The following is a 17,225-nucleotide window of genomic DNA, read 5'->3' as shown; positions in this document are numbered from 1 at the left end:
CCGCTCATGGCACAAGACTTTTAGCCCTCCTTTAAAACCTTTTAAAACTCCCACCCAAGCTCACAATCCCAAGACAATTCCTCCGGCCGGCAGACAAGCTCCTTAGGCTAATAGCCATTTTGCCTTGACTTCCAGTGCGCTTTAGCCTGGCAGTAATGCATGTTATGTCGTTCGGACCGCTCGGTAAGCTGACTAGAGAAGTTTTCCGCATGTTGAGAAGATATTGACCCTGGTGTGCGAAAGACAAATATATTGGACGTGGGGATCAGCGCCGAGGAGGATGAATTTCATGATTTACTCATCTTAATGTAATCCGTATTGTTGTTATTTTATTGTATTATGCTTATTGTTTTTGTTTCTTTATGTTTTTTTTCTGACTGTTGTTTTTATGGGCTGCAAAACAAAAAAAATCTTCATACAGTCTCAAGATTTCCTCCTGATTGCTGTCCTTTATTGTCAGTGCAATTTACTGCTCAGTAATATGCCCTGAGAGTATGGTTTACCACTGACAGAAGGTGAACACTGTAAATAAGTGTTAGATCAATGCACAGGACACAGGTTTGTTCTGACAGGTCACAGACAGTGGAGAAAAACCAAAACAAAGCAAAATAATGAAACTTTTTTAAGTAAAATGTATAATTTAATATAGCTGAATCCAACAAAATATGTTAACTTAAGGTTAAATCAGGTAGAAATTGCTCATTAAGCTAACAACTGCATGGTTACTGATTTGTATAGTGTAAAATGCAACCATGAACTTGCACGATTAGGATATAAATAAATAGGTTTATCAGCTTATGAAAAGAAGGAGAAAAACAAACATGGACAGGTTGTATTATGCCATTATTCTCAACCAAACTACATCAAGTGAAATGCAGTATGGCTGCATTAAATTCTTGAAAAAAGGATGAACATGGTATGTTCTGCCCACCATGTGTTGAAAACATTAAAATTCATGAGACATTTAGAAACCTAAACTCTAAAATTCCTAAATAAAAACCACCAATGTCTCTAAAAGGGAAGAAAGTTGTTATGATAGTTTAATCACTGCAGGTTTGTGATTGCCTGGGTGTCGTGTCTGTCTGTGTTTGTATGCGGGTTGACCAGGTTTAGTTTAACTCTGACCTCTGCATTGAAAGCAGACGGACAGTACTTTCTCAGGGTGAGAAAAACCCTCTCAAAGAAGTGAGTTCATGCTGCATTTACTCTCTGGACAACAACGTGGATGTGAGGAAAAACACTTGGTAATGCAAGTGATGCAATCGTGAGTTTAGGAATGAAACTCTAATCCATAAAGCATGTGGCAATGTGGAAGACTTTACTGATCAGGCATCATGGCAGATCACCATCTAGAAGAGCCCTGTTAAAGGAATAGTTCACCAAAAAAAATTGCTGAAAAGATAGATGTAGAATGTAGATGAGTTTGTTTCTTCATCAGATTTGGAGAAATGTAGCATTCCATGGATCCTCTGCAGTGAATGGGTGCCGTCAGAATGAGAGTCCAAACAGCTGATAAAAACATCACAATAATCCACAAACAATCCACACCACTCCAGTCCAAGGATGCTCTGCAGTGAATGGGTGCCGTCAGAATGAGAGTCCAAACAGCTGATAAAAACATCACAATAATCCACAAACAATCCACACCACTCCAGTCCATCAATTATTGTCTTGAGAAGCCAAAAGCTGTGTTTTTGTAAGAAACAAATCCATCATTGAGACATTTTTAACATCAAACTGTTGCTTCTGGCTAAAATGTGAGTACATAATCCTTAATAACACTTCCTCCAGTGACAGAGTGGTCTGGTCTGAATCAGGAGAGAAATCTGCACAGATCAAACACCGTTTATAAGCCAATACTGCTCTAAACAAATATGTGGGTGGATTTTTTCAGGCTGGCTGCAACGTGATCTCATGATAATTCGTATGTATTTTATGTAACATGTGGTTCCATAAAACGTACATTTACTTAAGTTTTTACAGCCACTAAAACGTACAATACTGACGTATTTTCAGCATCTAAACGTACAAATACTTACGTATTTTCAGCATTTAAACGTACAAAATTGACGTATTGACGACACCTAAAAATGAATCCTTATGAATATTGAAATCACGGCATTAATTTTATTAGTTTTTAGTTGTCATATGAATTAGCTTGTTTTCAATTACATTATTAAATTGTTTACTTATGAAATGATAATATTTCGTTTTTGTTGTGTGATTTCTGCTGCCAGCTCGTTTCCAAGAATATGCCTACATAATGTTAAACAAGACTTCACTTTAAACCTTAAAATAAATAACATTTCTGCAATCGTTTAACCTTTACTTGTCATATAATGTTTACTTTGATTGCCATAGGCCACAAAAGATCTAAATTGTGTATTAATAAAATTATAAAAATGCATATTCGCTGTAAAATGGGTAGGTTTAGGTTTGGAGGTAGGTTAAGGGGTCTAAAAATCTAAATCGCTTATTGATAAAATGATAAAAATGCATTCATACGAATATCTTATGATATAAAAGATACGTAAATATTTGTACGTTTTTTAGCTAAAAATGCGTAGCGATTTGTACATTTTAAACGTTGAAATACGTCTAAATTGTACGTTTTAGCATTAATAAAAACGTACAAAAATGTACGTTTTGTGCTTGTAAATGTTACGTATTAATTCCTACGTATAAACATGACACCAGGCTGATTTTTATGTGAGAGACAACAGAAGATAGACTTTTTCCACTGGAGGAAGCATTATTATGGATTATGGACTCATATTTTAGTTAAAAATGTCTTAATGTATGGATTTGTTTCTTGCAAACATGCAGCTTTTGTCTTTGTGAGTATACTTGTTCACTTGGTGGTTATCAGAGATGCACCTGCATCTGAGAGTTCCAAAAGTCCAAAAAGACATCAAATGATGAATGCTATTACTTAACATCAATGTGAAGAAGTAACACCCTAGCAAATACATAGCAACATGCTAAACAAACACAATGCACATTTTCTGCAGAACAGGTTCAAATGTAGTTATTCCTTCACAGTTTTATGCAGTGTATTTCAGAAGCAATAAACCTGTCTAATGGAAAGCAGAAATAGATTTATTCATCTGCCATAGGATGCTTTATGTAAAATCAGAAAAACAAAGCAAACACTTCACAAATGTACTATTAAAACAATAGGTTTGTGGGTATTTTCTGGCCTGTTGGTTGCACTGAGCATTTGTGTGGCATCAGATTACCTGTTAAGAAGGAGACTGGCTGCTGACCAGATGCTGAACAGAGACGGACCGCTGTTGGCTGCCGTTACCATGGCAGCAGGTTCACCATCACAAAAGTAACCTTATGACAAACTCGGGTTTCAGCAGATGGAGCCAAATCAGCATAGCTGCATCTTTAGCTTGGAAATATTCCTGTGCCTCTGTGTTTGCAAAGCGTCATGAACTTGTAAAGACCCCATGACATGACAGCCTGGTCTCATGTTTATACGTAGGTATTAATACGTAACATTTACAAGCACAAAACGTACACTTTTGTACGTTTTTATTAATGCTAAAACGTTCCATTTAGACGTATTTCAACGTTTAAAACGTACAAATCACTACGTATTAAGATATTCATATCAATGCATTTTTATCATTTTATCATTAAGCGATTTAGATTTTTAGACCCCTTAACCTACCCCCAAACCTTAACCTACCCATTTTATAGCGAATATAAAAGGATATAAAACGCAAATGACTGAAATATGCAGGAAAATAGCCATTTTAGTAACAATGTAGCATTAAAATATTTTTATAGTCGCTAATTCCACTCCTACCTATAAACCTAAACATTTCTGTACAGTATACGAAAAACATGACAGACAGATAAATGCAATTACAATCGTTTATTTATTGCAAAAATGTCAAAAGCAGTACCAAAAAGTAATTCAAATAATGATGCGTTGCACCCGCAGTCCTCTCTGACTGCCGTAAAACCTGTCGTTTGAAGCGGCAACATTTGAATTTGTAAAGAGCGAGTCAGTCAGCGCGGGCTTTGCACGGTCGCTGGACTCACTGCTCGAGATGGAGAAGAAGATCGCCGAATAAAGGCTTGGATTTGCGTCTGTTCCTCGCAGTCGTATGGATTCGGAAGATTTGGATTACAGCGCACTAATACAATTGTTTCATGTAAGTAAATGTACGTTTTATAGAACCACATTTTACGTAAAATACATACGAATTATCATGAGATCACGTTGGACATGACCATGCGTGTTAGCTTTGAGCTCAGCTAGTTTATATGCATTTCAAATATCTCACATCTATTTCAAATAAATGTCTCAGTGTTATTATAGTTAAAAATGTCAAGTTAAACCATAAAATAAAACATTTTTACTGAAAATAAAATAAACATTAACTGAAATAAAATAAAATATTAAAAATTGTGTTTTATTTCAGAAAATTGCCATTTTTCTGATTTTATGTTTATTGATGGATTAAAATAACTAAAACTGATATAAAAATTAATAAAAACTATACAAACATATTTGGACAAAACACTTAACAAAAAAGAAAGTGGGAAATACAAAAATAAAAAAGAATTCAACATTTATGAAAACTAATATATTGATGAATTGTTAGCTTAAACTGAAACTACAACTACTAAAATGTTTTTAGTAATTAAAATTAAGTATAAATATTACATGAATATTAGAAATTGAATTTAATTAGAAACTTAAATACGTTTTCGTTCAAGTATTAAAATTGCTACAACTAAAATTGAAATAAATTGTATTAAATTGAATATATAAATATAAACTGAGGTTAAATAGAAATAAACTAAGTGACTACAATTAAAATTAAAAATATAGGTAACACTTTAGTATAGGGACCCATTCTCACTATTAACTCGTGTGGTTAATAATAGCAATAATAATAGCATGCCTATTATTAACATATTGGCTGTTTATTAGTACTTATAAAGCATATATTCTGCATGAACATATTCTACATCCCTAATCCTACCCAATATCTAAACTTAAAAACTACCTTATTAACTATTAATAAGCAGCAAATTAGGAGTTTATTGAGGCAAAAGCTGTAGTTAATGGTTTGTTAATAGCGAGAATTGGACATTAAAATAAAGGCCAAATTAAAAATATTAATAAAATAAATAACACTTCCGGGACAACAGACCAATAACAGGACTCTTTTTTTGGCTAATAATTAGATTTGTATTCATCCATAGCAGAGATTTTGCTGGATTCTATCATAAATTAAAGGCTAAATTGGCTATATTATTTAACAAAGGAACAAGCTCTTCAAAACCCACTCCAAACTGCACTTATGAAACCGTTCGACATTTCAGCGCAACAATTTGAGTACAGAAGCAGCCTGGTGCCCGTGTTTGGGCTGAGGTCAGGCGCTGCTCTCCTCCGGTTCTTGGCCTGCTTTAGGTGGAGGTGGATTAGTGACAGGGATTATCAGAGCCCATCACACACACTTACAGTCCCACACAAAAGAGTGTCCAGAGACGAGGAAAACAGCATGTCACCACGATATGAGCTCCTGTTTGTCTTTGTCCCATGTCCATAAAGAAGGCCTAAGATAATGCAGTGCTCCCTTTTATCCCTTCATGTCAATGGATGATCTGCACTAAATGCTGGATTATAAGAAGGAATTGAATGGGATCTCACAGAAATCCAGGCTCCTCAGGTTTAAGAGCGTGGGATCTGTTTTTCTACACACTGAACTGGTTCAGTTCAGCAACGAAATGATTGTGAGGTCGATTCAGCAGAAGCATCAGCAAAATATCTTTAATGCTGAACGTAAACTGCCAGGACTGTCAGCAAAAATCAGTATAATGATCAATATGATTGGTTTTTGTCTGTTTTGACATGGGTTTGATTCCAAGGGAACTGAAAATGCATGTGCATGAATTGAAAAGTAATAGGTAACACTTTAGAAAAACATTGCATTAATTAAAGGGGTGAAAAAAAATGAAGAAAAAAGAGAGAGAGAGAAAAAGACTCATTTACTCACCCTAATGTTTGTTCAAACCTGTATAAGTTTCTTTCTTCTGTTGAACACAAAAGAAGATATTGTGAAGAATGTTCATAACCAAACAGTTGACGGCAGCCATTGACTTCCATAGTATTTTGTTCCATCCAATGAACAGTCAATGGCTACCAGCAACTATTTGGTTACCAACATTCTTTAAAATATCATCCTTTGTTTTCAACAAAGAAAAGAAACTCATGTGACCCTGAACCACAAAACCAGTCTTAAGTGTCAATTTTTCGAAATGGAGATTTATACATCATCTGAAAGCTGAATAAATAAGCTTTCCATTGATGTATGGTTTGTTAGGATATGACCATAGTTAGCTGAGATACAACTATTTGAAAATCTGGAATCCGAGGGTGCAAACCAAATCTAAATATTGAGAAAATCGCCTTTAAAGTAAAACTATAAGTTTTTATATATTTACGGTAGGAAATGTACAAATTATCTTCATGGAACATGATCTTTACTTAATATCCTAATGATTTTTGGCATAAAAGAAAAATCTATCATTTTGACCCATGCAATGTATTTTTAGCTATTGCTACAAATATCCCCATGCAACTTAAGACTGGTTTTGTGGTCCAGGGTCACATATTGGTTTGGAATGACATGAGAGTGAAACAATGATGACAGAATAAATTTTTTTGGGTGAACTGTCCCTTTAATTAGTTGTTTCGGTGCATTTGATCGCAACACACTTGCGCAACTCTAAGACTTTTATCTTTCTTCTCTGAGATGCAGCTTGTTCAGAAGCAGTTCAGTGACCCTTGCGGATCGTTCTTTCTCTGGCTGACAGGATGAGGCCCCCAGGGACCCGTGCTCTGCCCTTTAGGTTTGTCTTTGACCCACTGCCCTCCGGCTCACCCGCCTCGCACACGAGCGCCTCTCCACACCGGCCGGACGGCCCATCACCCGCACCGCTCCTCCAGGAAAGTGGGTCACGAGTCTGAGACTGTGGGATTATGGCCTGGGAGACGAGTGTGTGATTCCTAAATCCTGCTGCCCCTAAAAGAAAGAAAGGAAAAAACAACATGTCCCCCTCTTGACCCAGACCGGCTCCCCTTCCCAAAACAAACCCCCTCGGTCCGCTTCTCCTTTAGTTAGTGCGCATGAAAGACGTCACTCAATCTCCACGAAAACTATTCCAATAAACCACCAGAGGAAAAAAAATGAGGAATGTCCTCCTGCACCTACACCTGTGTGATTTGCAGAGCGCTGGATGAATTGTTTTCTAATCAAGAGCGGCTCAGCATTAATGACGTATAATAATGACACGCTGATGAATGCGAGCTTTTAAACGGCTGACCCCGGAGCTCCTCACGGCTGCACATTCGTCCCGGATTCACTGACACGCTACAAATGAATTACACATAATAAATCCATTCATTTTGGAGCTGACTCGTTACATCCATCATTATGTGAGTCAGTCCTGCTCTGATCCGTCTCTGATGACATTGCCCTGATGATTCTCTGAAAGACTCACTGCTGACTGAAGGATCTGAATGCGTTGCATGTTAAAGAACATTTGCTTAAAAAAATTATTTATATAGAAATGCCTTTATAAACATTAGTCAAAAATGAATTTTGGTAATTATTTGGGACATTTTTGCATTTCTGATTTAGTCAGTGCTGGGTAGATTACTTACAGTTTGTAGTCTGTTAGTGATTCAAAACTAAATTGCAAAAATTGTAGTTAGTACCGTAATTCATTACATTACACGTTTGGTAATATAATACTTCTTGATCACTTTTAGTTTACTTTTGACCTAACTCATTTATCGCATTGATTTAAATAGGATAATCTTGTACCATACTGGCATAAAAATATAAAGAGAAAGGAACATATTCTATTTGTTGTTATTAACAGCATGAATTAAACATTACATTATGTCAACATTAAGTTATGTCAACTACAGGGTGTTCCTTTTTTAATGAAAAGCTAGTAAATTAAATCATAAAAATGTAAAATTTAAATAAACAATTTCGTCATTAAAAGAAACACTTTCTACAAATATATATTTTTTATTTGTTTACCTGCATGTCATGTGACCATTAACTACACTCTTAAAAATAAAGGTGCTTCACGATGCCATAGAAGAACCTTTTTGTCTAAATGGTTCCATAAAGAACCTTTAACATCTGAATAACCTTTCTGTTTCACAAAAGGTTCTTTGTGATGAAAGAAGGTTCTTCAGATTATAAAAAGGTAAGAAAGAGATGGTTCTTCAAAGAACCTTTGACTGAATGTTCTTTGTGGAACCAAAAATGGTTCTTCTATGGCATCGCTTGAAGAACCTTTTGAAGCACCTTTATTTTTAAGAGTGTAACATCAGTCAACTGTGAACATGCAAATGTGTTAATTAATTAATATCAATATATTAATTAATTAACACATTTGCATTTTAAGTATTTTAAGTAAAAATATTAGGTTCAGCTGACAAAAAAGTGGGAATCCCTGCATTACATGTAAATAAGAATTAACATGAATTTGTGCATTTTAATTGTCACGGAGTCACAACCATCACAGACCAATTACAACCCATCGTCACCAGATCAGCACGCTCCACCCTCTCGTTAATTTTCCCCGGAATTCTGATTCACTGCACCTGCACCTCATCATCAGCATTCACTATAAAGAGTCACCTCTCCTGCAATCCCTTGTCTGGTCTCGTCCTTATGAGCTCTACACACTCCTTACCTGATACGATCCTATGCCTTGGAATTCTTACCCGTCATCTGTAATCCTTCATCTGCACTTCGTCTGCCTCCGATCCATTTCTCTGCAAGAGAGACATTCCCATGACTTCCAGCTAAATCTACATACTCTCTGCATATTAATTGTTCTGCATTCCTACTCAATTCCGTGCTTCTGCTCAATAAACTCTGTGCTTATACAACTCACCTGTGTGCATCCTTCTGTTGTGTGACATTAACGTGCATGTTTTAGTCATTTTGTTGTTTTTTGTCTTTTTTTTTTTTTTTAAACTATAGTTTTTATGACTTTTTTTATTAACTTCAGTTTATTTTTTTAGTTACTCTCTAAATTAAAATGATAAATATTGATGTGTCAACTAGTTGAAATAAGATTATTATTATTCATCTTTTATTTTGTCCAGTTAATGTTTGTTCAAGTTTAGTTTTAGTAATAATCATGCTCAAGTCCTACATTAATTTAATTCACCTTGACTGATCTCTGCTGAAGAGAAACTTTAATTGTCATATTTCACCCTGAAATCAAAATATTGTTTTGACATTGTGTTTTGTGAAATTAAGCAAATTTCTCTCCAAAATTCTCATTACTGTAATGTAGAGAAATTCTAATTTCTTATTATTAATAATAATAATTTTAAAAGTATAGCATGGGGGCGGGGGTTGTAACTGTCATGAAAATTATTGTAATGGTCCTAAAAATAGGCGTTGCTTTCTTTATGCAAATTATGGTTTCTTTGTGGAGTGAAATATGACCTGGACAGGTTTTCATGATATTCATCTCTGATGATTTTTCTCTTATATAGACCAAACTATTTAGAAGCGATGACAGTAGATTCAGTCTTGAGTGAAAATATTCTGCCTTTTTTGTTTGTTTTCTGCAGGTAAAAGATCAGACCACCTACAGAAGAGCTCAGCCACTCCAGAAGGACATGTTAACTTCTCCTAAGGGCTTTGAACTTTGACCTCTCATAATGTGTCTGACTGAATTGTCTTTGCTCTTTTAGACAAACTCCTCAAAATAAAGAAGGGGTCTTAAGGGTCACTCAAAGCAACATGAAATATGGGGCAGTTGCGCTGAGGAATAAAAAGCCCAGCGACAGTGCAGAGATTCCTCAGCGGTGGACAGTTGTGGCTTCGTATTGTTGCAGGATGAAGCCAGCGACACATGCTGGGCTGTAAATGTGTCGGCCGTGAGCTAAAGGCCATTGTTGTGGAGAGAGTCACAGCATTCTACCTTTGTGCCATTATGTGCTCCATCATTAGCATCTCAATATTAGGAGGCTGATGTCAGTAGAAGTGCAGTCCCCCTGCGAACTGAGCAGCATTTCAAAAGCCCTGCCATCTCATGAGACACTCACTGCACTGAGGTTCTGCATCAAACACCTACCAGGTTGTCAAGGGTTTGAGTCTGTAAATAACAAGGTTATTATAGTTAACTAAACTATAAACTGTAGTAAACTAAAACTAAATACTGAAATTAATAACAAACTACAAAAAGTTAACTAAAATTAAAATTCAGCAAATATAAAACCTTGAAACTTATTCAAAACATTAATAAAAACTATAATGTTATCTCATTGATACTAAAATAACACTGATATATACTTAGTCACGGTTTGATGCTGCTGTGGTTCTTTTGTACATAATCATGTTGATTTTTCTGTTTTTATTTACATTGTCTACACTTTGTTTTACACTTTACACTATCTACACTTTGTTTTTATTTACACTAAAAATATTTTTTTTTTAATGTTTTAAAGAAGTCTCTTCTGCTCACTAAGGTTATATTTATTTAATCAAAAATACAGTAAGAATTGTGAAGTATTATTTAAATTTCAAATAGCTATTTTCTATGTAAATATTTTGTAAAATGTAATTTATTGCTGTGATCAAAGCTGAATTTTCAGCATCATTACTCCAGTCTTCAGTGTCAAATGATCCTTCAGAAATCATTCTAATATGCCGATTTGCTGCTTAAGAAACATTTCTGAAAACAATTGTGCTGCCAAATATTTTTGTGGAAACCGTGATACATTTTATTTTTCAGGCTTCGCTAATGAATAGAAAGTTCAACAGCATATATTTGAAATAGAAATATTTTGTAAGATTAGAAATGTCTTCACTGCCACTTTCGATCAATTTTTATGTCCTTGATGAATAAAAGTACACTTTTTTTTTTCAAAAATAAAAATAAAATAAAAAATTCTTACTGACTCCAAACTTTTGAACAGAAGTGTATGCTTTAAAAACAAAACAAAAACTGCATATCATGAATATGCAATGAATAAAATAAATTAATCTACCAAAAAAATAGATAAATAACAAATAATTATTAGACTGACTGACTGACACACACGCTTGTTGTTGATAATGAGTGAAGTGGTAGGTATCACTATCACCGCTGACTCTGTTTAATGGGGTTGTGCACCACAGCTAATCATATTCAGACAGTTACAGTAGGACACTAGTGAACAAAAGGCTCAATGGTGTCACCCGTCCAGACCCGCCACGGCCCACTGACCCTCTGAATGGTCAGCACACTCTGGCGGCAGTTGGGCAGTCAGGAACGCGCGGACAAGAGCAGTTGGGCAGTTTAGCCAGCTGCTCTGGAAGCCATCACTCGCCAATGAAACTGCCAGATGGACACACTTTCATAACAATGAGAGTTTACTGCGCTAGCGGCTAGGCTAACGGATAGCCAGACATGCAGCCGAGGGCCACACGGGTCATCAACAAAGCCTCGAAACGTCCTGCTCGGACTGGGACGCACCTTTTGGATGTCTAGTAAGAAAGTCATCTTCGCTTCCCCTTAAATAAACCCATGTTTCCATGTTGCAGTCTGGCTGGTGTTCCCTCAGACGGCAACAGGCTGAGTGTCCTGGGATCACCACTACATTGAGTAACCAAGCCTGTTTAATGAGGCGTGTGATTGGTGCCCTCCTTCCCCGCATAAGACGCTCCATTCAGAGTCGTGATTGATTATGACAGACACACAATGGAGAGCTGGTGTCAGGACCAGCATGCTCAACCTCTGACCACCGGACTCCAGCATCTATGCACACGCCGCTTGTTTACATGCTTAAGAACGCATGCATATGCGCAAGGACTTGTGCATACATGAAGATGACCTGTGTGAACTGGTCGTTTATGTCAACCCAGTAGTTTATTAAACCCAGTAATAATAACTGATCATTTAAAATTTGCACAAATATTGAAGCTGCATATGATAAACTGAAAAGTATTTGGTGGGGAAACAATTTTCACTTTGAAATTGCAGGTACATTTTACAAATAAATACAAAGAAACTACATTTTGGTGTAGAAAAACTGAATCAGTATCACCTATCATGTTTTTTTGTTTGTTTTCTTTTACAGCATACTCAAAAGAATCTTTGTTTTATTTTTACTTTGAAAAAAAAATTCTTAGAAATTGCTATTAAATATCACAAACATTTACAAAGAAATGAACTTAGCGTGACATTATTAAATAGAAAGACTGAAATAGTAAAGCATACTCCAATCATTTTAATTACATCAAATTTTTTTTTTACAGTGTACTGTTATTAAACTCTTATACTAGTTAAGCTAGTTTATGTTTTGCTTGAATACTGCACAGTACATACTGTATACTTGGACAAAAGTAGTATGTGAAACAACAATAAACATGTCACACGTGTGTTATGCTGCATGTTTAATTTAGCAAGTGGCATCCATTTGACGATGTTTATTTCACAATTCTGTCACATTTTATATTAGGGGGCCTTATGTACTTATCCATTTGATACAATATATTATGTTCATACAGTACATGCCATTATATTTCAAGTACTTGTGTTTAATTAACATGTGTAGTTGCTATACCTTTAACCATAACCCAAACTTTACCCCAAAACCTAACAACTATAACCCTTAAAACCCTAGCCTTAACCCTACCTTTACTTTTAAACCTAACCATCCCACAAACTCATTAGCAGTAAATGTGAGAATCTTCCAGAACAACATGTGGTTATACACTAAACCCATAGTTTTGTGTTCCATACAGTGTACATAATAGTAATACATACATAGGCCATCTGATATAAAGTGTGACCCATCATTTTATTACAATTTTGTGTACGATATCTTAATTTTTAGCAGTCCGATCAAATTATGAGCCACGATAGAGAAATTGAGCATCATGATGGATATTACTTCAGTTGTCACACTGAAAATGGAAAATCAAATCAACCTAACATTAATTCATACCAACATCACTAAATGTAATGGGTTAAAACAAGTAAAAAATAGCTCTTTAAGGTAACAAATGCATATTGTACAAAATTATAATGCTCATTTTGGCAAATCATGCAGATATTAAGTGCATGCTGCTGACAAATGGCATGTCATTATGATATTTGGAGCATAGCCACCACATTTTTATATATTTATAATGTAAAACTCTTAATAGTGAACTAGTAAAACAAGTTTTGTTTGTCGTTTGATAACATTGTTAAATATTTAATAAGAACATTATGAATATAATTTGTAATTAATCCGTGATTAAATTTAAAGGCATAGTTCACCCAAAAATAATATTTTGAAGAATGTAAGTAACCAGTCAGTTGCTGGTAGCCATTGACTTCCACAGTATGGGAAAAATACTATGAAAGTCGGTGGCTACCAGCGACTGTTTGGTTACCAACATGATCAAATGATGACAGAATTTTCATTTTTGGATAAACTATTCATTTTAGATGAACTATCAATGTGATTTTAAGAAAAGAGCATCAATCTGTAGTATAAAGTACGTTTATGCAATGTTTAGGTGTACAGTGATTAATACACACACAACACTACATTGTTCTGCTCTTGTTTTCTCTGTAATGGTTTCATGGCTTTTGGCAGCTCTTAGCATCACTATGTTTCTGCGCATGTGCTGTTCCTCAAGCATGCTGTAAATTCATAACGACCCTGCAATCAATATCCGCATGCAGTAATGCACCGCTTACGTATGCAAAGAAGCTCCGCGCCTCGCTTTGAATTTACAGAGCAAATCAGGCTTTTCTTAGCAAACTCATTAATCTTATTTAGGATATTTAGAGCGCATATACATGGAGTGAAGTAAAGGAATTGAAATCATATTTCAAATCTGCCTTTCAATACTCATAGGTCATCGTTACAGATTGTTAACTTGATTTGTGGCCTGAGCTTCCGGGCACCTGCTTTTTTATACCCACCCCGCCGGCACATTTATTTTCACCACTATGATATGATGATGCGTTTCAAAATATTAGCAGATTTAGAATGGATAATATCTTGGACAGAATTTAAGACTTACACTTACACGTATAGATGAGAGAGAGAGAGTGAGAGTGAGTGTGTGTGTGTGTGTGTGTGTGTGTGTGTGTGTGTGTTAAAAAGAGGCAGGAGATGCTAAAAGACTCTCAGGCTGCCATCTTTACTGTATGTATGCGAGTGGGTTTAGTTTATATTGCTCGTAAACCCAGCATGACTGAATAACTGTGATTGCTACTCGTGGTACGAAGGAAACTTGCAAATCACACTGCCATTGAATTCCTGGCCTTGCTTTTATATGAATAGTTCACCCAAAAATGAAAATGTGCTGAAAATGTCCTCATCCTCTGGCCATCCAAGATGTAGATGAGTTTGTTTCTTCATCAGATTTGGAGAAATGGGGCATTCCATCACTTGCTAACCAATGGATTCTCTGCAGTGAATGGGTGCCGTCAGAATGAGAGTCCAAACAGCTGATAAAAATATCACAATTATCCACAAGTAATCCACACCACTCCAGTTCATCAATTAACATCTTGTGAAGCCAAAAGCTGTGTGTTTATAAACTAAACTGCATTAAGACGTTTTTAACTGCAATACAAGTCCATAATCCATAATAATGCTTCCTCAAGTGAAAAAAAAAATCAATCTCCTTTTCTTCTCACATCAAAACCCACCCACTTATTTGTTTAGAGCTGTTTTGGACTGTAAATGGTGTTTGATCTGTGCAGATTTCTCTCCCGATTCAGACCAGATGACTTTTTCACTGGAGGAAGCATTATTATGGATAATAGACATGTATTTTAGCTGAAAGCACCGGTTTGAAGTTAAAAACACCATAATGATGGATTTGTGTCTTTCAAACACGCAGCTTTTGGTTCACAAGATGTTAATTGATGGACCGAAGATGTGTGGATGACTTATGGATTGTTGTGATGTTTTTATCAGCTGTTTGGACGCTCATTCTGATGGCACCCATTCACTGCAGAGGATCCATTAATGAGCATGTGAGGTAATGCTTCATTTCTCCAAATCTGATGAACAAACAGACTCATCTACATCTTGGGTGACCTGAGGGTGAGGACATTTTCAGCCATTTTTTTTTCTTTTTTTGGTGAACTATCCCTTTAAAAGATACACAGCAGAAACTACACAGAGTTGATGGCATGGCTTTGGTTTATTTGGAATATGATGCATCCGCTTTCATCTGGTCCTGTTTCTCCAGATGACGGTCCTCAAAAAGAGATGTGGAGACCATTGATGTTTGCAGCCCTTAAATGCACAATCATTTAAAAAAGCTGGACATTCCACTCCAGAATAATATATGGTTTTGATCTGCTGTGTGCTCCTCACAACACAAGGATCTTCAAGTGTCTCTCGAGCTCAGAGGACGTGCTATTTCCTGCATGTGTGCGATGAGCTGAAGCTCTGCCACCAGGCCGCACACGCCGGGGCAAATGCCACAGAGCTCTATTAAAGCCTGATTGAAATGGCTCTGTAAGTGGGCCCCAGGTGCATTAACGCTATAGCAATTTACTGAAATCGAGTGAAACAAGAGGCACAGCACAGAGACAAGAGCTGAGATGCTCTGAGAGAGATGCTCTGTTGAGGGAGTGTATTGGTAAGATGCTAGTAGGTCTGAGTTTCTGAGTGTGTCAAAAGGCCAGCTGTGTTTGTGTGTGTGTGTGCGTGTGTGTGTGTGTGTGTGTGCGTGTGTGCGTGTGTGTGTGTGTATGCGCGTGTGTGCGTGCGTGTGTGTGTGTGATAGGTCATAGATGCCACCAAAGGACAATTAAAAAAGTGAATTGTGTAAATTGTGTAAAAAGTGTAAATTTATCATGTAATATTATCCATTATCAACTATAACATCATTACTGCCAGTGTAATTGTTAAACCATCATTGTTTGATATATGATGTCTGATATGACTATTTAAAATATATTTTAATTTGATCTGTATTACAGGAAGTTATCTCTGATGTACACAAAAACATATTTACATGTATGTCTTCTGGTATATCTGTGGTACCTTTTTTCCTTTTCTCATTAATATCTATAACAATGACAAACGTGTTATTTATTTATTTAATTTTGCTTTACATTTGAATAATCATAATTTAGAATAAACATGATTTAGACATACAGGCATGTCAGCACTTTTTACAGGGCAGAAAACAAACATTTCTCTAATTTGTTTGTTTGTTTGTTTGTAGTAGTTGAAGTTGTATGAACATCATTTTGCTTTAAATTTTAATGACAGTTTTAATGGCAGGGATCCTTTTGTGCCAGACTTGTTGAAACAGGCTTAAAATGGAAGGTTAAATTAAGATTATTAAATAAAACAGACAGACAGACAGACAGACAGACAGACAGACAGATAGATAGATAGATAGATAGATAGATAGATAGATAGATAGATAGATAGATAGATAGATAGATAGATAGATGATTTATTTGTTTGTGGTGGATGAATGTCGTAAGAGAATACTTTTTGCTTTGATTTTCATAATCTTAATTTAACCTTCCAATAACGTGACAGCGACCGTTTTGTTCGATAATCTTAAAAGGACTTCAACAGAACGCTCTTTAATTATAATTCTTATGTTTCTTTTGTCATAGGATAAAATTAACGACCCTGAATCGTCACTGAAAAAAGACGTTGTTCACTGTCTGTCCGCCCGTGGGTCGCGATGGTCCCGGGATGTTTTTATCTCCAGTCTCTGACCGTGTCAGATGGACACGTTCCGTTTGAGATGACTCGGAGACACGCGTGGAGGCGGGGTGGGGTGCAGTGGGTGGGGGTGTCGGTCGGTGTGTTCACGCCTCTGTAGGAACTCCTTCAGCACCGCGGACAGAGACACACACTCACACACACACAGAGCCGTGACGCGCTCCGATCCTGCGCTTTTGTGATGCTAAACAACTGCAGGTCATCAGGATTCCTCCTCCCTCAGACCTCCTGAACAACACAGCGACTCAATCTAGACATTTGAAAAGTTGTAGAGCCCCGAAACACCGAGGGACCGCCGCCCGAGCCGTTTTCTGTTAATTATTTTGTTGGGCCGCTCTTATTTGTTTTATTTTTCCCCACTCATTTTAAACAGTCCTATATTGTTTTTCTTTTGTATATATATATATATATATATAGAGAGAGAGAGAGAGAGAGAGAGAGAGAGAGAGAGAGAGAGAGAGAG

This window comes from Sinocyclocheilus anshuiensis, unplaced genomic scaffold (genome assembly GCF_001515605.1).
Source record: "Sinocyclocheilus anshuiensis isolate Anshui unplaced genomic scaffold, SAMN03320099.WGS_v1.1 scaffold117, whole genome shotgun sequence".
Taxonomy (NCBI): domain Eukaryota; kingdom Metazoa; phylum Chordata; class Actinopteri; order Cypriniformes; family Cyprinidae; genus Sinocyclocheilus; species Sinocyclocheilus anshuiensis.
Note: the sequence above shows the minus strand (reverse complement) of the source record.